Source organism: Triturus cristatus, chromosome 1_1 (assembly GCF_964204655.1).
Source record: "Triturus cristatus chromosome 1_1, aTriCri1.1, whole genome shotgun sequence".
In the NCBI taxonomy this organism is placed as follows: domain Eukaryota; kingdom Metazoa; phylum Chordata; class Amphibia; order Caudata; family Salamandridae; genus Triturus; species Triturus cristatus.
In genome coordinates this window covers 674,738,112-674,759,237 of record NC_140579.1, presented here as the reverse complement: position 1 = coordinate 674,759,237, position 21,126 = coordinate 674,738,112, and positions in this window count along the sequence as shown.

Here is a 21,126-nt window from a genome sequence, read left to right as displayed (position 1 = left end):
CTTACAGAACAAGAGCAACGCAAATTAAATCTCTGACAACAATTCCTGTGTGCAGACAGACTCATGGTGTGATTCTAGGCAGAAAACGATATTTGATTGGCAATTTCAAAGCACATTTACTACTGTGGTAGAGCAAGTGATAATTACTGTAACAGCCTGACACATTTTCCTTATAGTTTAGAGAGGCAGAAAAGAGCACATGTCCTAACAGCTACTAGAGACCATGAGTATGTGGAACCTTGGTGAGTGATTAGACTAGAGCAAAGGAAATGAGCCTTGGTGACGTTGAATGTGTTAGCGTTACACACTGCTATCTGAAATACCACACAGTGCTGCATAGTAAGCATGGGAGTGCAGGTGAAGCAGCTGGCTGTGTGCTAAGAGTGTGTTTCTGGAGACTGTGTATTGTCAGGTGCAAGAGAGATCTGCATGGACGCTTGCACAACTGCATGGACTGCAGAGATGTATGTGAGAGTACATGTGTGGTAAGGGTTAATTGGAGTTTTGAACATGTAGGAACTACCTCAGCCATTGCAGGAGTGGAAGGAAAATCTACCATGGTAATTTCAAATGTGTTAGCATTTGCCTCTCATTTGTGAGATAGTGATTTGTGCTGAATGCTAACCATCACAGTTCAAGAAAACAAGCTGCCCCTTTCCTGCGAGTGCAAGTCTTACAGAACAAGAGCAACACAAATTAAATCTATGACAACAATTCCTGTGTGCAGACAGACTCATGGTGTGATTCTAGGCAGAAAACGATATTTGATTGGCAATTTCAAAGCACATTTACTACTGCGGTAGAGCAAGTGATAATTACTGTAACAGCCTGACACATTTTCCTTATAGTTTAGAGAGGCAGAAAAGAGCACATGTCCTAACAGCTACTAGAGACCATGAGTATGTGGAACCTTGGTGAGTGATTAGACTAGAGCAAAGGAAATGAGCCTTGGTGACGTTGAATGTGTTAGCGTTACACACTGCTATCTGAAATACCACACAGTGCTGCATAGTAAGCATGGGAGTGCAGGAGAAGCAGCTGGCTGTGTGCTAAGAGTGTGTTTCTGGAGACTGTGTATTGTCAGGTGCAAGAGAGATCTGCATGGACGCTTGCACAACTGCATGAAGACTGCAGAGATGTATGTGAGAGTACATGTGTGGTAAGGGTTAATTGGAGTTTTGAACATGTAGGAACTACCTCACCCATTGCAGGAGTGGAAGGAAAATCTACCATGTTGATTTCAAATGTGTTAGCATTTGCCTCTCATTTGTGAGATAGTGATTTGTGCTGAATGCTAACCATCACAGTTCAAGAAAACAAGCTGCCCCTTTCCTGCGAGTGCAAGTCTTACAGAACAAGAGCAACACAAATTAAATCTCTGACAACAATTCCTGTGTGCAGACAGACTCATGGTGTGATTCTAGGCAGAAAACGATATTTGATTGGCAATTTCAAAGCACATTTACTACTGTGGTAGAGCAAGTGATAATTACTGTAACAGCCTGACACATTTTCCTTAAAGTTTAGAGAGGCAGAAAAGAGCACATGTCCTAACAGCTACTTGAGACCATGAGCATGTGGAACCTGGGTGAGTGATTAGACTAGAGCAAAGGAAATTAGCCTTGGTGACGTTGAATGTGTTAGCGATACACACTCCTATCTGAAATACCACACAGTGCTGAATCGTAAGCATGGGAGTGCAGGAGAAGCAGCTGGCTGTGTGCTAAGAGTGTGTTTCTGGAGACTGTGTATTGTCAGGTGCAAGAGAGATCTGCATGGACGCTTGCACAACTGCATGAAGACTGCAGAGATGTATGTAAGAGTACATGTGTGGTAAGGGTTAATTGGTTTTTTGAACATGTAGGAACTACCTCACCCATTGCAGGAGTGGAAGGAAAATCTACCCTGTTGATTTCAAATGTGTTAGCATTTGCCTCTCATCTGTGAGATATTGATTTGTGCTGAATGCTAACCATCACAGTTCAAGAAAACAAGCTGCCCCTTTCCTGTGAGTGCAAGTCTTACAGAACAAGAGCAACACAAATTAAATCTCTAACAACAATTCCTGTGTGCAGACAGACTCATGGTGTGATTCTAGGCAGAAAACGATATTTGATTGGCAATTTCAAAGCACATTTACTACTGTGGTAGAGCAAGTGATAATTACTGTAAAAGCCTGACACATTTCCCTTATAGTTTAGAGAGGCAGAAAAGAGCACATGTCCTAACAGCAACTAGAGACCATGAGTATGTGGAACCTTGGTGAGTGATTAGACTAGAGCAAAGGAAATGAGCCTTGGTGACGTTGAATGTGTTAGCGTTACACACTGCTATCTGAAATACCAAACAGTGCTGCATAGTAAGCATGGGAGTGCAGGAGAAGCAGATGGCTGTGTGCTAAGAGTGTGTTTCTGGAGACTGTGTATTGTCAGGTGCAAGAGAGATCTGCATGGACGCTTGCACAACTGCATGAAGACTGCAGAGATGTATGTAAGAGTACATGTGTGGTAAGGGTTAATTGGAGTTTTGAACATGTAGGAACTACCTCACCCATTGCAGGAGTCTAAGGAAAATCTACCCTGTTGATTTCAAATGTGTTAGCATTTGCCTCTCATCTGTGAGATATTGATTTGTGCTGAATGCTAACCATCACAGTTCAAGAAAACAAGCTGCCCCTTTCCTGCGAGTGCAAGTCTTACAGAACAAGAGCAACACAAATTAAATCTATGACAACAATTCCTGTGTGCAGACAGACTCATGGTGTGATTCTAGGCAGAAAACGATATTTGATTGGCAATTTCAAAGCACATTTACTACTGTGGTAGAGCAAGTGATAATTACTGTAACAGCCTGACACATTTTCCTTATAGTTTAGAGAGGCAGAAAAGAGCACATGTCCTAACAGCTACTAGAGACCATGAGTATGTGGAACCTTGGTGAGTGATTAGACTAGAGCAAAGGAAATGAGCCTTGGTGACGTTGAATGTGTTAGTGTTACACACTGCTATCTGAAATACCACACAGTGCTGCATAGTAAGCATGAGAGTGCAGGAGAAGCAGCTGGCTGTGTGCTAAGAGTGTGTTTCTGGAGACTGTGTATTGTCAGGTGCAAGAGAGATCTGCATGGACGCTTGCACAACTGCATGAAGACTGCAGAGATGTATGTGAGAGTACATGTGTGGTAAGGGTTAATTGGAGTTTTGAACATGTAGGAACTACCTCACCCATTGCAGGAGTGGAAGGAAAATCTACCATGTTGATTTCAAATGTGTTAGCATTTGCCTCTCATTTGTGAGATAGTGATTTGTGCTGAATGCTAACCATCACAGTTCAAGAAGACAAGCTGCCCCTTTCCTGCGAGTGCAAGTCTTACAGAACAAGAGCAACACAAATTAAATCTATGACAACAATTCCTGTGTGCAGACAGACTCATGGTGTGATTCTAGTCAGAAAACGATATTTGATTGGCAATTTCAAAGCACATTTACTACTGTGGTAGAGCAAGTGATAATTACTGTAACAGCCTGACACATTTTCCTTATAGTTTAGAGAGGCAGAAAAGAGCACATGTCCTAACAGCTACTAGAGACCATGAGTATGTGGAACCTTGGTGAGTGATTAGACTAGAGCAAAGGAAATGAGCCTTGGTGACGTTGAATGTGTTAGCGTTACACACTGCTATCTGAAATACCACACAGTGCTGCATAGTAAGCATGGGAGTGCAGGAGAAGCAGCTGGCTGTGTGCTAAGAGTGTGTTTCTGGAGACTGTGTATTGTCAGGTGCAAGAGAGATCTGCATGGACGCTTGCACAACTGCATGAAGACTGCAGAGATGTATGTGAGAGTACATGTGTGGTAAGGGTTAATTGGAGTTTTGAACATGTAGGAACTACCTCACCCATTGCAGGAGTGGAAGGAAAATCTACCATGTTGATTTCAAATGTGTTAGCATTTGCCTCTCATTTGTGAGATAGTGATTTGTGCTGAATGCTAACCATCACAGTTCAAGAAAACAAGCTGCCCCTTTCCTGCGAGTGCAAGTCTTACAGAACAAGAGAAACACAAATTAAATCTCTGACAACAATTCCTGTGTGCAGACAGACTCATGGTGTGATTCTAGGCAGAAAACGATATTTGATTGGCAATTTCAAAGCACATTTACTACTGTGGTAGAGCAAGTGATAATTACTGTAACAGCCTGACACATTTTCCTTATAGTTTAGAGAGGCAGAAAAGAGCACATGTCCTAACAGCTACTTGAGACCATGAGCATGTGGAACCTGGGTGAGTGATTAGACTAGAGCAAAGGAAATGAGCCTTGGTGACGTTGAATGTGTTAGCGATACACACTCTTATCTGAAATACCACACAGTGCTGAATAGTAAGCATGGGAGTGCAGGAGAAGCAGCTGGCTGTGTGCTAAGAGTGTGTTTCTGGAGACTGTGTATTGTCAGGTGCAAGAGAGATCTGCATGAACGCTTGCACAACTGCATGAAGACTGCAGAGATGTATGTAAGAGTACATGTGTGGTAAGGGTTAATTGGAGTTTTGAACATGTAGGAACTACCTCACCCATTGCAGGAGTGGAAGGAAAATCTACCCTGTTGATTTCAAATGTGTTAGCATTTGCCTCTCATCTGTGTGATATTGATTTGTGCTGAATGCTAACCATCACAGTTCAAGAAAACAAGCTGCCCCTTTCCTGCGAGTGCAAGTCTTACAGAACAAGAGCAACGCAAATTAAATCTCTGACAACAATTCCTGTGTGCAGACAGACTCATGGTGTGATTCTAGGCAGAAAACGATATTTGATTGGCAATTTCAAAGCACATTTACTACTGTGGTAGAGCAAGTGATAATTACTGTAACAGCCTGACACATTTTCCTTATAGTTTAGAGAGGCAGAAAAGAGCACATGTCCTAACAGCTACTAGAGACCATGAGTATGTGGAACCTTGGTGAGTGATTAGACTAGAGCAAAGGAAATGAGCCTTGGTGACGTTGAATGTGTTAGCGTTACACACTGCTATCTGAAATACCACACAGTGCTGCATAGTAAGCATGGGAGTGCAGGAGAAGCAGCTGGCTGTGTGCTAAGAGTGTGTTTCTGGAGACTGTGTATTGTCAGGTGCAAGAGAGATCTGCATGGACGCTTGCACAACTGCATGAAGACTGCAGAGATGTATGTGAGAGTACATGTGTGGTAAGGGTTAATTGGAGTTTTGAACATGTAGGAACTACCTCACCCATTGCAGGAGTGGAAGAAAATCTACCATGTTAATTTCAAATGTGTTAGCATTTGCCTCTCATTTGTGAGATAGTGATTTGTGCTGAATGCTAACCATCACAGTTCAAGAAAACAAGCTGCCCCTTTCCTGCGAGTGCAAGTCTTACAGAACAAGAGCAACACAAATTAAATCTATGACAACAATTCCTGTGTGCAGACAGACTCATGGTGTGATTCTAGGCAGAAAACGATATTTGATTGGCAATTTCAAAGCACATTTACTACTGTGGTAGAGCAAGTGATAATTACTGTAACAGCCTGACACATTTTCCTTATAGTTTAGAGAGGCAGAAAAGAGCACATGTCCTAACAGCTACTAGAGACCACGAGTATGTGGAGCCTTGGTGAGTGATTAGACTAGAGCAAAGGAAATGAGCCTTGGTGACGTTGAATGTGTTAGCGTTACACACTGCTATCTGAAATACCACACAGTGCTGCATAGTAAGCATGGGAGTGCAGGAGAAGCAGCTGGCTGTGTGCTAAGAGTGTGTTTCTGGAGACTGTGTGTTGTCAGGTGCAAGAGAGATCTGCATGGACGCTTGCACAACTGCATGAAGACTGCAGAGATGTATGTGAGAGTACATGTGTGGTAAGGGTTAATTGGAGTTTTGAACATGTAGGAACTACCTCACCCATTGCAGGAGTGGAAGGAAAATCTACCATGTTGATTTCAAATGTGTTAGCATTTGCCTCTCATTTGTGAGATAGTGATTTGTGCTGAATGCTAACCATCACAGTTCAAGAAAACAAGCTGCCCCTTTCCTGCGAGTGCAAGTCTTACAGAACAAGAGCAACACAAATTAAATCTCTGACAACAATTCCTGTGTGCAGACACACTCAAGGTGTGATTCTAGGCAGAAAACGATATTTGATTGGCAATTTCAAAGCACATTTACTACTGTGGTAGAGCAAGTGATAATTACTGTAACAGCCTGACACATTTTCCTTATAGTTTAGAGAGGCAGAAAAGAGCACATGTCCTAACAGCTACTAGAGACCATGAGTATGTGGAACCTTGGTGAGTGATTACACTAGAGCAAAGGAAATGAGCCTTGGTGACGTTGAATGTGTTAGCGTTACACACTGCTATCTGAAATACCACACAGTGCTGCATAGTAAGCATGGGAGTGCAGGAGAAGCAGCTGGCTGTGTGCTAAGAGTGTGTTTCTGGAGACTGTGTATTGCCAGGTGCCAGAGAGATCTGCATGGACGCTTGCACAACTGCATGAAGACTGCAGAGATGTATGTAAGAGTATATGTGTGGTAAGGGTTAATTGGAGTTTTGAACATGTAGGAACTACCTCACCCATTGCAGGAGTGGAAGGAAAATCTACCCTGTTGATTTCAAATGTGTTAGCATTTGCCTCTCATCTGTGAGATATTGATTTGTGCTGAATGCTAACCATCACAGTTCAAGAAAACAAGCTGCCCCTTTCCTGCGAGTGCAAGTCTAACAGAACAAGAGCAACACAAATTAAATCTATGACAACAATTCCTGTGTGCAGACAGACTCATGGTGTGATTCTAGGCAGAAAACGATATTTGATTGGCAATTTCAAAGCACATTTACTACTGTGGTAGAGCAAGTGATAATTACTGTAACAGCCTGACACATTTTCCTTATAGTTTAGAGAGGCAGAAAAGAGCACATGTCCTAACAGCTACTAGAGACCATGAGTATGTGGAACCTTGGTGAGTGATTAGACTAGAGCAAAGGAAATGAACCTTGGTGACGTTGAATGTGTTAGCGTTACACACTGCTATCTGAAATACCACACAGTGCTGCATAGTAAGCATGGGAGTGCAGGAGAAGCAGCTGGCTGTGTGCTAAGAGTGTGTTTCTGGAGACTGTGTATTGTCAGGTGCAAGAGAGATCTGCATGGACGCTTGCACAACTGCATGAAGACTGCAGAGATGTATGTAAGAGTACATGTGTGGTAAGGGTTAATTGGAGTTTTGAACATGTAGGAACTACCTCACCCATTGCAGGAGTGGAAGGAAAATCAACACTGTTGATATCAAATGTGTTAGCATTTGCCTCTCATCTGTGAGATATTGATTTGTGCTGAATGCTAACCATCACAGTTCAAGAAAACAAGCTGCCCCTTTCCTGCGAGGGCAAGTCTTACAGAACAAGAGCAACACAAATTAAATCTCTGACAACAATTCCTGTGTGCAGACACACTCAAGGTGTGATTCTAGGCAGAAAACGATATTTGATTGGCAATTTCAAAGCACATTTACTACTGTGGTAGAGCAAGTGATAATTACTGTAACAGCCTGACACATTTTCCTTATAGTTTAGAGAGGCAGAAAAGAGCACATGTCCTAACAGCTACTAGAGACCATGAGTATGTGGAACCTTTGTGAGTGATTAGACTAGAGCAAAGGAAATGAGCCTTGGTGACGTTGAATGTGTTAGCGTTACACAGTGCTATCTGAAATACCACACAGTGCTGCATAGTAAGCATGGGAGCGCAGGAGAAGCAGCTGGCTGTGTGCTAAGAGTGTGTTTCTGGAGACTGTGTATTGTCAGGTGCAAGAGAGATCTGCATGGACGCTTGCACGACTGCATGAAGACTGCAGAGATGTATGTGAGAGTACATGTGTGGTAAGGGTTAATTGGAGTTTTGAACATGTAGGAACTACCTCACCCATTGCAGGAGTGGAAGGAAAATCTACCATGTTGATTTCCAATGTGTTAGCATTTGCCTGTCATTTGTGAGATAGTGATTTGTGCTGAATGCTAACCATCACAGTTCAAGAAAACAAGCTGCCCCTTTCCTGCGAGTGCAAGTCTTACAGAACAAGAGCAACACAAATTAAATCTATGACAACAATTCCTGTGTGCAGACAGACTCATGGTGTGATTCTAGGCAGAAAACGATATTTGATTGGCAATTTCAAAGCACATTTACTACTGTGGTAGAGCAAGTGATAATTACTGTAACAGCCTGACACATTTTCCTTATAGTTTAGAGAGGCAGAAAAGAGCACAAGTCCTAACAGCTACTAGAGACCATGAGTATGTGGAACCTTGGTGAGTGATTAGACTAGAGCAAAGGAAATGAGCCTTGGTGACGTTGAATGTGTTAGCGTTACACACTGCTATCTGAAATACCACACAGTGCTGCATAGTAAGCATGGGAGTGCAGGAGAAGCAGCTGGCTGTGTGCTAAGAGTGTGTTTCTGGAGACTGTGTATTGTCAGGTGCAAGAGAGATCTGCATGGACGCTTGCACAACTGCATGAAGACTGCAGAGATGTATGTAAGAGTACATGTGTGGTAAGGGTTAATTGGAGTTTTGAACATGTAGGAACTATCTCACCCATTGCAGCAGTGGAAGGAAAATCTACCATGTTGATTACAAATGTGTTAGCATTTGCCTCTCATTTGTGAGATATTGATTTGTGCTGAATGCTAACCATCACAGTTCAAGAAAACAAGCTGCCCCTTTCCTGCGAGTGCAAGTCTTACAGAACAAGAGCAACACAAATTAAATCTCTGACAACAATTCCTGTGTGCAGACAGACTCATGGTGTGATTCTAGGCAGAAAACGATATTTGATTTTCAATTTCAAAGCACATTTACTCCTGTGGTAGAGCAAATGATAATTACTGTAACAGCCGGACACATTTTCCTTATGGTTTAGAGAGGCAGAAAATAGCACATGTCCTAACAGCTACTTGAGACCATGAGCATGTGGAACCTGGGTGAGTGATTAGACTAGAGCAAAGGAAATGAGCCTTGGTGACGTTGAATGTGTTAGCGTTACACGCTGCTATCTGAAATACCACATAGTGCTGAATAGTAAGCATGGGAGTGCAGGAAAATCAGCTGCCTGTGTGCTAAGAGTGTGCTTCTGGAGACTGTGTATTGTCAGGTGCAAGAGAGATCTGCATGGACGCTTGCACAACTGCATGAAGACTGCAGAGATGTATGTAAGAGTACATGTGTGGTAAGGGTTAATTGGAGTTTTGAACATGTAGGAACTACCTCACCCATTGCAGGAGTGGAAGGAAAATCTACCCTGTTGATTTCAAATGTGTTAGCATTTGCCTCTCATCTGTGAGATATTGATTTGTGCTGAATGCTAACCATCACAGTTCAAGAAAACAAGCTGCCCCTTTCCTGCGAGTGCAAGACTTACAGAACAAGAGCAACACAAATTAAATCTCTGACAACAATTCCTGTGTGCAGACAGACTCGTGGTGTGATTCTAGGCAGAAAACGATATTTGATTGGCAATTTCAAAGCACATTTACTACTGTGGTAGAGCAAGTGATAATTACTGTAACAGCCTGACACATTTTCCTTATAGTTTAGAGAGGCAGAAAAGAGCACATGTCCTAACAGCTACTAGAGACCATGAGTATGTGGAACCTTGGTGAGTGATTAGACTAGAGCAAAGGAAATGAGCCTTGGTGACGTTGAATGTGTTAGCGTTACACACTGCTATCTGAAATACCACACAGTGCTGCATAGTAAGCATGGGAGTGCAGGAGAAGCAGCTGGCTGTGTGCTAAGAGTGTGTTTCTGGAGACTGTGTATTGTCAGGTGCAAGAGAGATCTGCATGGACGCTTGCACAACTGCATGAATACTGCAGAGATGTATGTGAGAGTACATGTGTGGTAAGGGTTAATTGGAGTTTTGAACATGTAGGAACTACCTCACCCATTGCAGGAGTGGAAGGAAAATCTACCATGTTGATTTCAAATGTGTTAGCATTTGCCTCTCATTTGTGAGATAGTGATTTGTGCTGAATGCTAACCATCACAGTTCAAGAAAACAAGCTGCCCCTTTTCTGCGAGTGCAAGTCTTACAGAACAAGATCAACACAAATTAAATCTATGACAACAATTCCTGTGTGCAGACAGACTCATGGTGTGATTCTAGGCAGAAAACGATATTTGATTAACAATTTCAAAGCACATTTACTACTGTGGTAGAGCAAGTGATAATTACTGTAACAGCCTGACACATTTTCCTTATAGTTTAGAGAGGCAGAAAAGAGCACATGTCACAGCTACTAGAGACCATGAGTATGTGGAACCTTGGTGAGTGATTAGACTAGAGCAAAGGAAATGAGCCTTGGTGACGTTGAATGTGTTAGCGTTACACACTGCTATCTGAAATACCACACAGTGCTGCATAGTAAGCATGGGAGTGCAGGAGAAGCAGCTGGCTGTGTGCTAAGAGTGTGTTTCTGGAGACTGTGTATTGTCAGGTGCAAGAGAGATCTGCATGGACGCTTGCACAACTGCATGAAGACTGCAGAGATGTATGTAAGAGTACATGTGTGGTAAGGGTTAATTGGAGTTTTGAACATGTAGGAACTACCTCACCCATTGCAGGAGTGGAAGGAAAATCTACCCTGTTGATTTCAAATGTGTTAGCATTTGCCTCTCATCTGTGAGATATTGATTTGTGCTGAATGCTAACCATCACAGTTCAAGAAAACAAGCTGCCCCTTTCCTGCGAGTGCAAGTCTTACAGAACAAGAGCAACACAAATTAAATCTCTGACAACAATTCCTGTGTGCAGACAGACTCAAGGTGTGATTCTAGGCAGAAAACGATATTTGATTGGCAATTTCAAAGCACATTTACTACTGTGGTAGAGCAAGTGATAATTACTGTAACAGCCTGACACATTTTCCTTATAGTTTAGAGAGGCAGAAAAGAGCACATGTCCTAACAGCTACTAGAGACCATGAGTATGTGGAACCTTGGTGAGTGATTAGACTAGAGCAAAGGAAATGAGCCTTGGTGACGTTGAATGTGTTAGCGTTACACACTGCTATCTGAAATACCACACAGTGCTGCATAGTAAGCATGGGAGTGCAGGAGAAGCAGCTGGCTGTGTGCTAAGAGTGTGTTTCTGGAGACTGTGTATTGTCAGGTGCAAGAGAGATCTGCATGGACGCTTGCACAACTGCATGAAGACTGCAGAGATGTATATAAGAGTACATGTGTGGTAAGGGTTAATTGGAGTTTTGAACATGTAGGAACTACCTCACCCATTGCAGGAGTGGAAGAAAAATCTACCCTGTTGATTTCAAATGTGTTAGCATTTGCCTCTCATCTGTGAGATATTGATTTGTGCTGAATGCTAACCATCACAGTTCAAGAAAACAAGCTGCCCCTTTCCTGCGAGTGCAAGTCTTACAGAACAAGAGCAACACAAATTAAATCTCTGACAACAATTCCTGTGTGCAGACAGACTCATGGTGTGATTCTAGGCAGAAAACGATATTTGATTGGCAATTTCAAAGCACATTTACTACTGTGGTAGAGCAAGTGATAATTACTGTAACAGCCTGACACATTTTCCTTATAGTTTAGAGAGGCAGAAAAGAGCACATGTCCTAACAGCTACTAGAGACCATGAGTATGTGGAACCTTGGTGAGTGATTAGACTACAGCAAAGGAAATGAGCCTTGGTGATGTTGAATGTGTTAGCGTTACACACTGCTATCTGAAATACCACACAGTGCTGCATAGTAAGCATGGGAGTGCAGGAGAAGCAGCTGGCTGTGTGCTAAGAGTGTGTTTCTGGAGACTGTGCATTGTCAGGTGCAAGAGAGATCTGCATGGACGCTTGCACAACTGCATGAAGACTGTAGAGATGTATGTAAGAGTACATGTGTGGTAAGGGTTAATTGGAGTTTTGAACATGTAGGAACTACCTCACCCATTGCAGCAGTGGAAGGAAAATCTACCGTGTTGATTCCAAATGTGTTAGCATTTGCCTCTCATTTGTGAGATATTGATTTGTGCTGAATGCTAACCATCACAGTTCAAGAAAACAAGCTGCCCCTTTCCTGCGAGTGCAAGTCTTACAGAACAAGAGCAACACAAATTAAATCTCTGACAACAATTCCTGTGTGCAGACAGACTCATGGTGGGATTCTAGGCAGAAAACGATATTTGATTTTCAATTTCAAAGCACATTTACTACTGTGGTAGAGCAAATGATAATTACTGTAACAGCCGGACACATTTTCCTTATAGTTTAGAGAGGCAGAAAATAGCACATGTCCTAACAGCTACTTGAGACCATGAGCATGTGGAACCTGGGTGAGTGATTAGACTAGAGCAAAGGAAATGAGCCTTGGTGACGTTGAATGTGTTAGCGTTACACGCTGCTATCTGAAATACCACACAGTGCTGAATAGTAAGGGGAACAACCTTTACAACGCAACTTTTACAACGCACTACACTTACAACGCATTTTTTACAACGCACAATCCATTACAACGCATGACATTACAACGCATGACACTACAACGCATTTTTAAAAACTACCTTTACAACGCATTCCATTACAACGCATACTACCATTACAACGCATACCATTACAACGCATAATATTACACTACACTATCCAACACTTACCCTACTGTTGCACCCCCTGGAGTTAGAATAGTATTTTTTACCCCTATACTATCCAACACTTACCCTACTGTTGCACCCCCTGGAGTTAGAATAGTAATTTTTACCCCTATACTATCCAACACTTACCCTACTGTTGCACCCCCTGGAGTTAGAATAGTATTTTTTACCCCTATACTATCCAACACTTACCCTACTGTTGCACCCCCTGGAGTTAGAATAGTAATTTTTACCCCTATACTATCCAACACTTACCCTACTGTTGCACCCCCTGGAGTTAGAATAGTAATTTTTACCCCTATACTATCCAACACTTACCCTACTGTTGCACCCCCTGGAGTTAGAATAGTAATTTTTACCCCTATACTATCCAACACTTACCCTACTGTTGCACCCCCTGGAGTTAGAATAGTAATTTTTACCCCTATACTATCCAACACTTACCCTACTGTTTCACCCCCTGGAGTTAGAATAGTAATTTTTACCCCTATACTATCCAACACTTACTCTACTGTTGCACCCCCTGGAGTTAGAATAGTAATTTTTACCCCTATACTATCCAACACTTACCCTACTGTTGCACCCCCTGGAGTTAGAAAAGTAATTTTTACCCCTATACTATCTAATACTTACCTTAAATGCAATTTAATATTATGCATTGTAATGGTATGCGTTGTAATGGTAGTATGCGTTGTAATGGAATGCGTTGTAAAGGTAGTTTTTAAAAATGCGTTGTAGTGTCATGCGTTGTAATGTCATGCGTTGTAATGGATTGTGCGTTGTAAAAAATGCGTTGTAAGTGCATGCGTTGTAAAAGTGTGCGTTGTAACGACATACATCCGAATAGTAAGCATGGGAGTGCAGGAAAATCAGCTGCCTGTGTTCTAAGAGTGTGCTTCTGGAGACTGTGTATTGTCAGGTGCAAGAGAGATCTGCATGGACGCTTGCACAACTGCATGAAGACTGCAGAGATGTATGTAAGAGTATATGTGTGGTAAGGGTTAATTGGAGTTTTGAACATGTAGGAACTACCTCACCCATTGCAGGAGTGGAAGAAAAATCTACCCTGTTGATTTCAAATGTGTTAGCATTTGCCTCTCATCTGTGAGATATTGATTTGTGCTGAATGCTAACCATCACAGTTCAAGAAAACAAGCTGCCCCTTTCCTGCGAGTGCAAGTCTTACAGAACAAGAGCAACACAAATTAAATCTCTGACAACAATTCCTGTGTGCAGACAGACTCATGGTGTGATTCTAGGCAGAAAACGATATTTGATTGGCAATTTCAAAGCACATTTACTACTGTGGTAGAGCAAGTGAAAATTACTGTAACAGCCTGAGACATTTTCCTTATAGTTTAGAGAGGCAGAAAAGAGCACATGTCCTAACAGCTACTAGAGACCATGAGTATGTGGAACCTTGGTGAGTGATTAGACTAGAGCAAAGGAAATGAGCCTTGGTGACGTTGAATGTGTTAGCGTTACACACTGCTATCTGAAATACCACACAGTGCTGCATAGTAAGCATGGGAGTGCAGGAGAAGCAGCTGGCTGTGTGCTAAGAGTGTGTTTCTGGAGACTGTGTATTGTCAGGTGCAAGAGAGATCTGCATGGACGCTTGCACAACTGCATGAAGACTGCAGAGATGTATGTGAGAGTACATGTGTGGTAAGGGTTAATTGGAGTTTTGAACATGTAGGAACTACCTCACCCATTGCAGGAGTGGAAGGAAAATCTACCATGTTGATTTCAAATGTGTTAGCATTTTCCTCTCATTTGTGAGAAAGTGATTTGTGCTGAATGCTAACCATCACAGTTCAAGAAAACAAGCTGCCCCTTTTCTGCGAGTGCAAGTCTTACAGAACAAGATCAACACAAATTAAATCTATGACAACAATTCCTGTGTGCAGACAGACTCATGGTGTGATTCTAGGCAGAAAACGATATTTGATTGGCAATTTCAAAGCACATTTACTACTGTGGTAGAGCAAGTGATAATTACTGTAACAGCCTGACACATTTTCCTTAAAGTTTAGAGAGGCAGAAAACAGCACATGTCACAGCTACTAGAGACCATGAGTATGTGGAACCTTGGTGAGTGATTAGACTAGAGCAAAGGAAATGAGCCTTGGTGATGTTGAATGTGTTAGCGTTACACACTGCTATCTGAAATACCACACAGTGCTGCATAGTAAGCATGGGAGTGCAGGAGAAGCAGCTGGCTGTGTGCTAAGAGTGTGTTTCTGGAGACTGTGTATTGTCAGGTGCAAGAGAGATCTGCATGGACGCTTGCACAACTGCATGAAGACTGCAGAGATGTATGTAAGAGTACTTGTGTGGTAAGGGTTAATTGGAGTTTTGAACATGTAGGAACTACCTCACCCATTGCAGGAGTGGAAGGAAAATCTACCCTGTTGATTTCAAATGTGTTAGCATTTGCCTCTCATCTGTGAGATATTGATTTGTGCTGAATGCTAACCATCACAGTTCAAGAAAACAAACTGCCCCTTTCCTGCGAGTGCAAGTCTTACAGAACAAGAGCAACACAAATTAAATCTCTGACAACAATTCCTGTGTGAATACAGACTCAAGGTGTGATTCTAGGCAAAAAACGATATTTGATTGGCAATTTCAAAGCACATTTACTACTGTGGTAGAGCAAGTGATAATTACTGTAACAGCCTGACACATTTTCCTTATAGTTTAGAGAGGCAGAAAAGAGCACATGTCCTAACAGCTACTAGAGACCATGAGTATGTAGAACCTTGGTGAGTGATTAGACTAGATCAAAGGAAATGAGCCTTGGTGAAGTTGAATGTGTTAGCGTTACACACTGCTATCTGAAATACCACACAGTGCTGCATAGTAAGCATGGGAGTGCAGGAGAAGCAGCTGGCTGTGTGCTAAGAGTGTGTTTCTGGAGACTGTGTATTGTCAGGTGCAAGAGAGATCTGCATGGACGCTTGCACAACTGCATGAAGACTGCAGAGATGTATGTGAGAGTACATGTGTGGTAAGGGTTAATTGGAGTTTTGAACATGTAGGAACTACCTCACCCATTGCAGGAGTGGAAGGAAAATCTACCATGTTGATTTCAAATGTGTTAGCATTTGCCTCTCATTTGTGAGATAGTGATTTGTGCTGAATGCTAACCATCACAGTTCAAGAAAACAAGCTGCCCCTTTCCTGCGAGTGCAAGTCTTACAGAACAAGAGCAACACAAATTAAATCTATGACAACAATTCCTGTGTGCAGACAGACTCATGGTGTGATTCTAGGCAGAAAACGATATTTGATTGGCAATTTCAAAGCACATTTACTACTGTGGTAGAGCAAGTGATAATTACTGTAACAGCCTGACACATTTTCCTTATAGTTTAGAGAGGCATAAAAGAGCACATGTCCTAACAGCTACTAGAGACCATGAGTATGTGGAACCTTGGTGAGTGATTAGACTACAGCAAAGGAAATGAGCCTTGGCGACGTTGAATGTGTTAGCGTTACACACTGCTATCTGAAATACCACACAGTGCTGCATAGTAAGCATGGGAGTGCAGGAGAAGCAGCTGGCTGTGTGCTAAGAGTGTGTTTCTGGAGACTGTGCATTGTCAGGTGCAAGAGAGATCTGCATGGACGCTTGCACAACTGCATGAAGACTGCAGAGATGTATGTAAGAGTACATGTGTGGTAAGGGTTAATTGGAGTTTTGAACATGTAGGAACTACCTCACCCATTGCAGCAGTGGAAGGAAAATCTACCGTGTTGATTCCAAATGTGTTAGCATTTGCCTCTCATTTGTGAGATATTGATTTGTGCTGAATGCTAACCATCACAGTTCAAGAAAACAAGCTGCCCCTTTCCTGCGAGTGCAAGTCTTACAGAACAAGAGCAACACAAATTAAATCTCTGACAACAATTCCTGTGTGCAGACAGACTCATGGTGTGATTCTAGGCAGAACACGATATTTGATTTTCAATTTCAAAGCACATTTACTACTGTGGTAGAGCAAATGATAATTACTGTAACAGCCGGACACATTTTCCTTATAGTTTAGAGAGGCAGAAAATAGCACATGTCCTAACAGCTACTTGAGACCATGAGCATGTGGAACCTGGGTGAGTGATTAGACTAGAGCAAAGGAAATGAGCCTTGGTGACGTTGAATGTGTTAGCGTTACACGCTGCTATCTGAAATACCACACAGTGCTGAATAGTAAGCATGGGAGTGCAGGAAAATCAGCTGCCTGTGTGCTAAGAGTGTGCTTCTGGAGACTGTGTATTGTCAGGTGGAAGAGAGATCTGCATGGACGCTTGCACAACTGCATGAAGACTGCAGAGATGTATGTGAGAGTACATGTGTGGTAAGGGAGTTTTGAACATGTAGGAACTACCTCACCCATTGCAGGAGTGGAAGGAAAATCTACCATGTTGATTTCAAATGTGTTAGCATTTGCCTCTCATTTGTGAGATAGTGATTTGTGCTGAATGCTAACAATCACAGTTCAAGAAAACAAGCTGCCCCTTTTCTGCGAGTGCAAGTTTTACAGAACAAGATCAACACAAATTAAATCTATGACAACAATTCCTGTGTGCAGACAGACTCATGGTGTGATTCTAGGCAGAAAACGATATTTGATTGGCAATTTCAAAGCACATTTACTACTGTGGTAGAGCAAGTGATAATTACTGTAACAGCCTGACACATTTTCCTTATAGTTTAGAGAGGCAGAAAAGAGCACATGTCACAGCTACTAGAGACCATGAGTATGTGGAACCTTGGTGAGTGATTAGACTAGAGCAAAGGAAATGAGCCTTGGTGACGTTGAATGTGTTAGCGTTACACACTGCTATCTGAAATACCACACAGTGCTGCATAGTAAGCATGGGAGTGCAGGAGAAGCAGCTGGCTGTGTGCTAAGAGTGTGTTTCTGGAGACTGTGTATTGTCAGGTGCAAGAGAGATCTGCATGGACGCTTGCACAACTGCATGAAGACTGCAGAGATGTATGTAAGAGTACATGTGTGGTAAGGGTTAATTGGAGTTTTGAACATGTAGGAACTACCTCACCCATTGCAGGAGTGGAAGGAAAATCTACCCTGTTGATTTCAAATGTGTTAGCATTTGCCTCTCATCTGTGAGATATTGATTTGTGCTGAATGCTAACCATCACAGTTCAAGAAAACAAGCTGCCCCTTTCCTGCGAGTGCAAGTCTTACAGAACAAGAGCAACACAAATTAAATCTCTGACAACAATTCCTGTGTGCAGACAGACTCAAGGTGTGATTCTAGGCAGAAAACGATATTTGATTGGCAATTTCAAAGCACATTTACTACTGTGGTAGAGCAAGTGATAATTACTGTAACAGCCTGACACATTTTCCTTATAGTTTAGAGAGGCAGAAAAGAGCACATGTCCTAACAGCTACTAGAGACCATGAGTATGTGGAACCTTGGTGAGTGATTAGACTAGAGCAAAGGAAATGAGCCTTGGTGACGTTGAATGTGTTAGCGTTACACACTGCTATCTGAAATACCACACAGTGCTGCATAGTAAGCATGGGAGTGCAGGAGAAGCAGCTGGCTGTGTGCTAAGAGTGTGTTTCTGGAGACTGTGTATTGTCAGGTGCAAGAGAGATCTGCATGGACGCTTGCACAACTGCATGAAGACTGCAGAGATGTATGTGAGAGTACATGTGTGGTAAGGGTTAATTGGAGTTTTGAACATGTAGGAACTACCTCACCCATTGCAGGAGTGGAAGGAAAATCTACCATGTTGATTTCAAATGTGTTAGCATTTGCCTCTCATTTGTGAGATAGTGATTTGTGCTGAATGCTAATCATCACAGTTCAAGAAAACAAGCTGCCCCTTTCCAGCGAGTGCAAGTCTTACAGAACAAGAGCAACACAAATTAAATCTATGACAACAATTCCTGTGTGCAGACAGACTCATGGTGTGATTCTAGGCAGAAAACGATATTTGATTGGCAATTTCAAAGCACATTTACTACTGTGGTAGAGCAAGTGATAATTACTGTAACAGCCTGACACATTTTCCTTATAGTTTAGAGAGGCAGAAAAGAGCACATGTCCTAACAGCTACTAGAGACCATGAGTATGTGGAACCTTGGTGAGTGATTAGACTAGAGCAAAGGAAATGAGCCTTGGTGACGTTGAATGTGTTAGCGTTACACACTGCTATCTGAAATACCACACAGTGCTGCATAGTAAGCATGGGAGTGCAGGAGAAGCAGCTGGCTGTGTGCTAAGAGTGTGTTTCTGGAGACTGTGTATTGTCAGGTGCAAGAGAGATCTGCATGGACGCTTGCACAACTGCATGAAGACTGCAGAGATGTATGTAAGAGTACATGTGTGGTAAGGGTTAATTGGAGTTTTGAACATTTAGGAACTACCTCACCCATTGCAGGAGTGGAAGGAAAATCTACCCTGTTGATTTCAAATGTGTTAGCATTTGCCTCTCATCTGTGAGATATTGATTTGTGCTGAATGCTAACCATCACAGTTCAAGAAAACAAACTGCCCCTTTCCTGCGAGTGCAAGTCTTACAGAACAAGAGCAACACAAATTAAATCTCTGACAACAATTCCTGTGTGAATACAGACTAAAGGTGTGATTCTAGGCAAAAAACGATATTTGATTGGCAATTTCAAAGCACATTTACTACTGTGGTAGAGCAAGTGATAATTACTGTAACAGCCTGACACATTTTCCTTATAGTTTAGAGAGGCAGAAAAGAGCACATGTCCTAACAGCTACTAGAGACCATGAGTATGTAGAACCTTGGTGAGTGATTAGACTAGAGCAAAGGAAATGAGCCTTGGTGAAGTTGAATGTGTTAGCGTTACACACTGCTATCTGAAATACCACACAGTGCTGCATAGTAAGCATGGGAGTGCAGGAGAAGCAGCTGGCTGTGTGCTAAGAGTGTGTTTCTGGAGACTGTGTATTGTCAGGTGCAAGAGAGATCTGCATAGACGCTTGCACAACTGCATGAAGACTGCAGAGATGTATGTGAGAGTACATGTGTGGTAAGGGTTAATTGGAGTTTTGAACATGTAGGAACTACCTCACCCATTGCAGGAGTGGAAGGAAAATCTACCATGTTGATTTCAAATGTGTTAGCATTTGCCTCTCATTTGTGAGATAGTGTTTTGTGCTGAATGCTAACCATCACAGTTCAAGAAAACAAGCTGCCCCTTTCCTGCGAGTGCAAGTCTTACAGAACAAGAGCAACACAAATTAAATCTATGACAACAATTCCTGTGTGCAGACAGACTCATGGTGTGATTCTAGGCAGAACACGATATTTGATTTTCAATTTCAAAGCACATTTACTACTGTGGTAGAGCAAATGATAATTACTGTAACAGCCGGACACATTTTCCTTATAGTTTAGAGAGGCAGAAAATAGCACATGTCCTAACAGCTACTTGAGACCATGAGCATGTGGAACCTGGGTGAGTGATTAGACTAGAGCAAAGGAAATGAGCCTTGGTGACGTTGAATGTGTTAGCGTTACACGCTGCTATCTGAAATACCACACAGTGCTGAATAGTAAGCATGGGAGTGCAGGAAAATCAGCTGCCTGTGTGCTAAGAGTGTGCTTCTGGAGACTGTGTATTGTCAGGTGGAAGAGAGATCTGCATGGACGCTTGCACAACTGCATGAAGACTGCAGAGATGTATGTGAGAGTACATGTGTGGTAAGGGAGTTTTGAACATGTAGGAACTACCTCACCCATTGCAGGAGTGGAAGGAAAATCTACCATGTTGATTTCAAATGTGTTAGCATTTGCCTCTCATTTGTGAGATAGTGATTTGTGCTGAATGCTAACAATCACAGTTCAAGAAAACAAGCTGCCCCTTTTCTGCGAGTGCAAGTTTTACAGAACAAGATCAACACAAATTAAATCTATGACAACAATTCCTGTGTGCAGACAGACTCATGGTGTGATTCTAGGCAGAAAACGATATTTGATTGGCAATTTCAAAGCACATTTACTACTGTGGTAGAGCAAGTGATAATTACTGTAACAGCCTGACACATTTTCCTTATAGTTTAGAGAGGCAGAAAAGAGCACATGTCACAGCTACTAGAGACCATGAGTATGTGGAACCTTGGTGAGTGATTAGACTAGAGCAAAGGAAATGAGCCTTGGTGACGTTGAATGTGTTAGCGTTACACACTGCTATCTGAAATACCACACAGTGCTGCATAGTAAGCATGGGAGTGCAGGAGAAGCAGCTGGCTGTGTGCTAAGAGTGTGTTTCTGGAGACTGTGTATTGTCAGGTGCAAGAGAGATCTGCATGGACGCTTGCACAACTGCATGAAGACTGCAGAGATGTATGTAAGAGTACATGTGTGGTAAGGGTTAATTGGAGTTTTGAACATGTAGGAACTACCTCACCCATTGCAGGAGTGGAA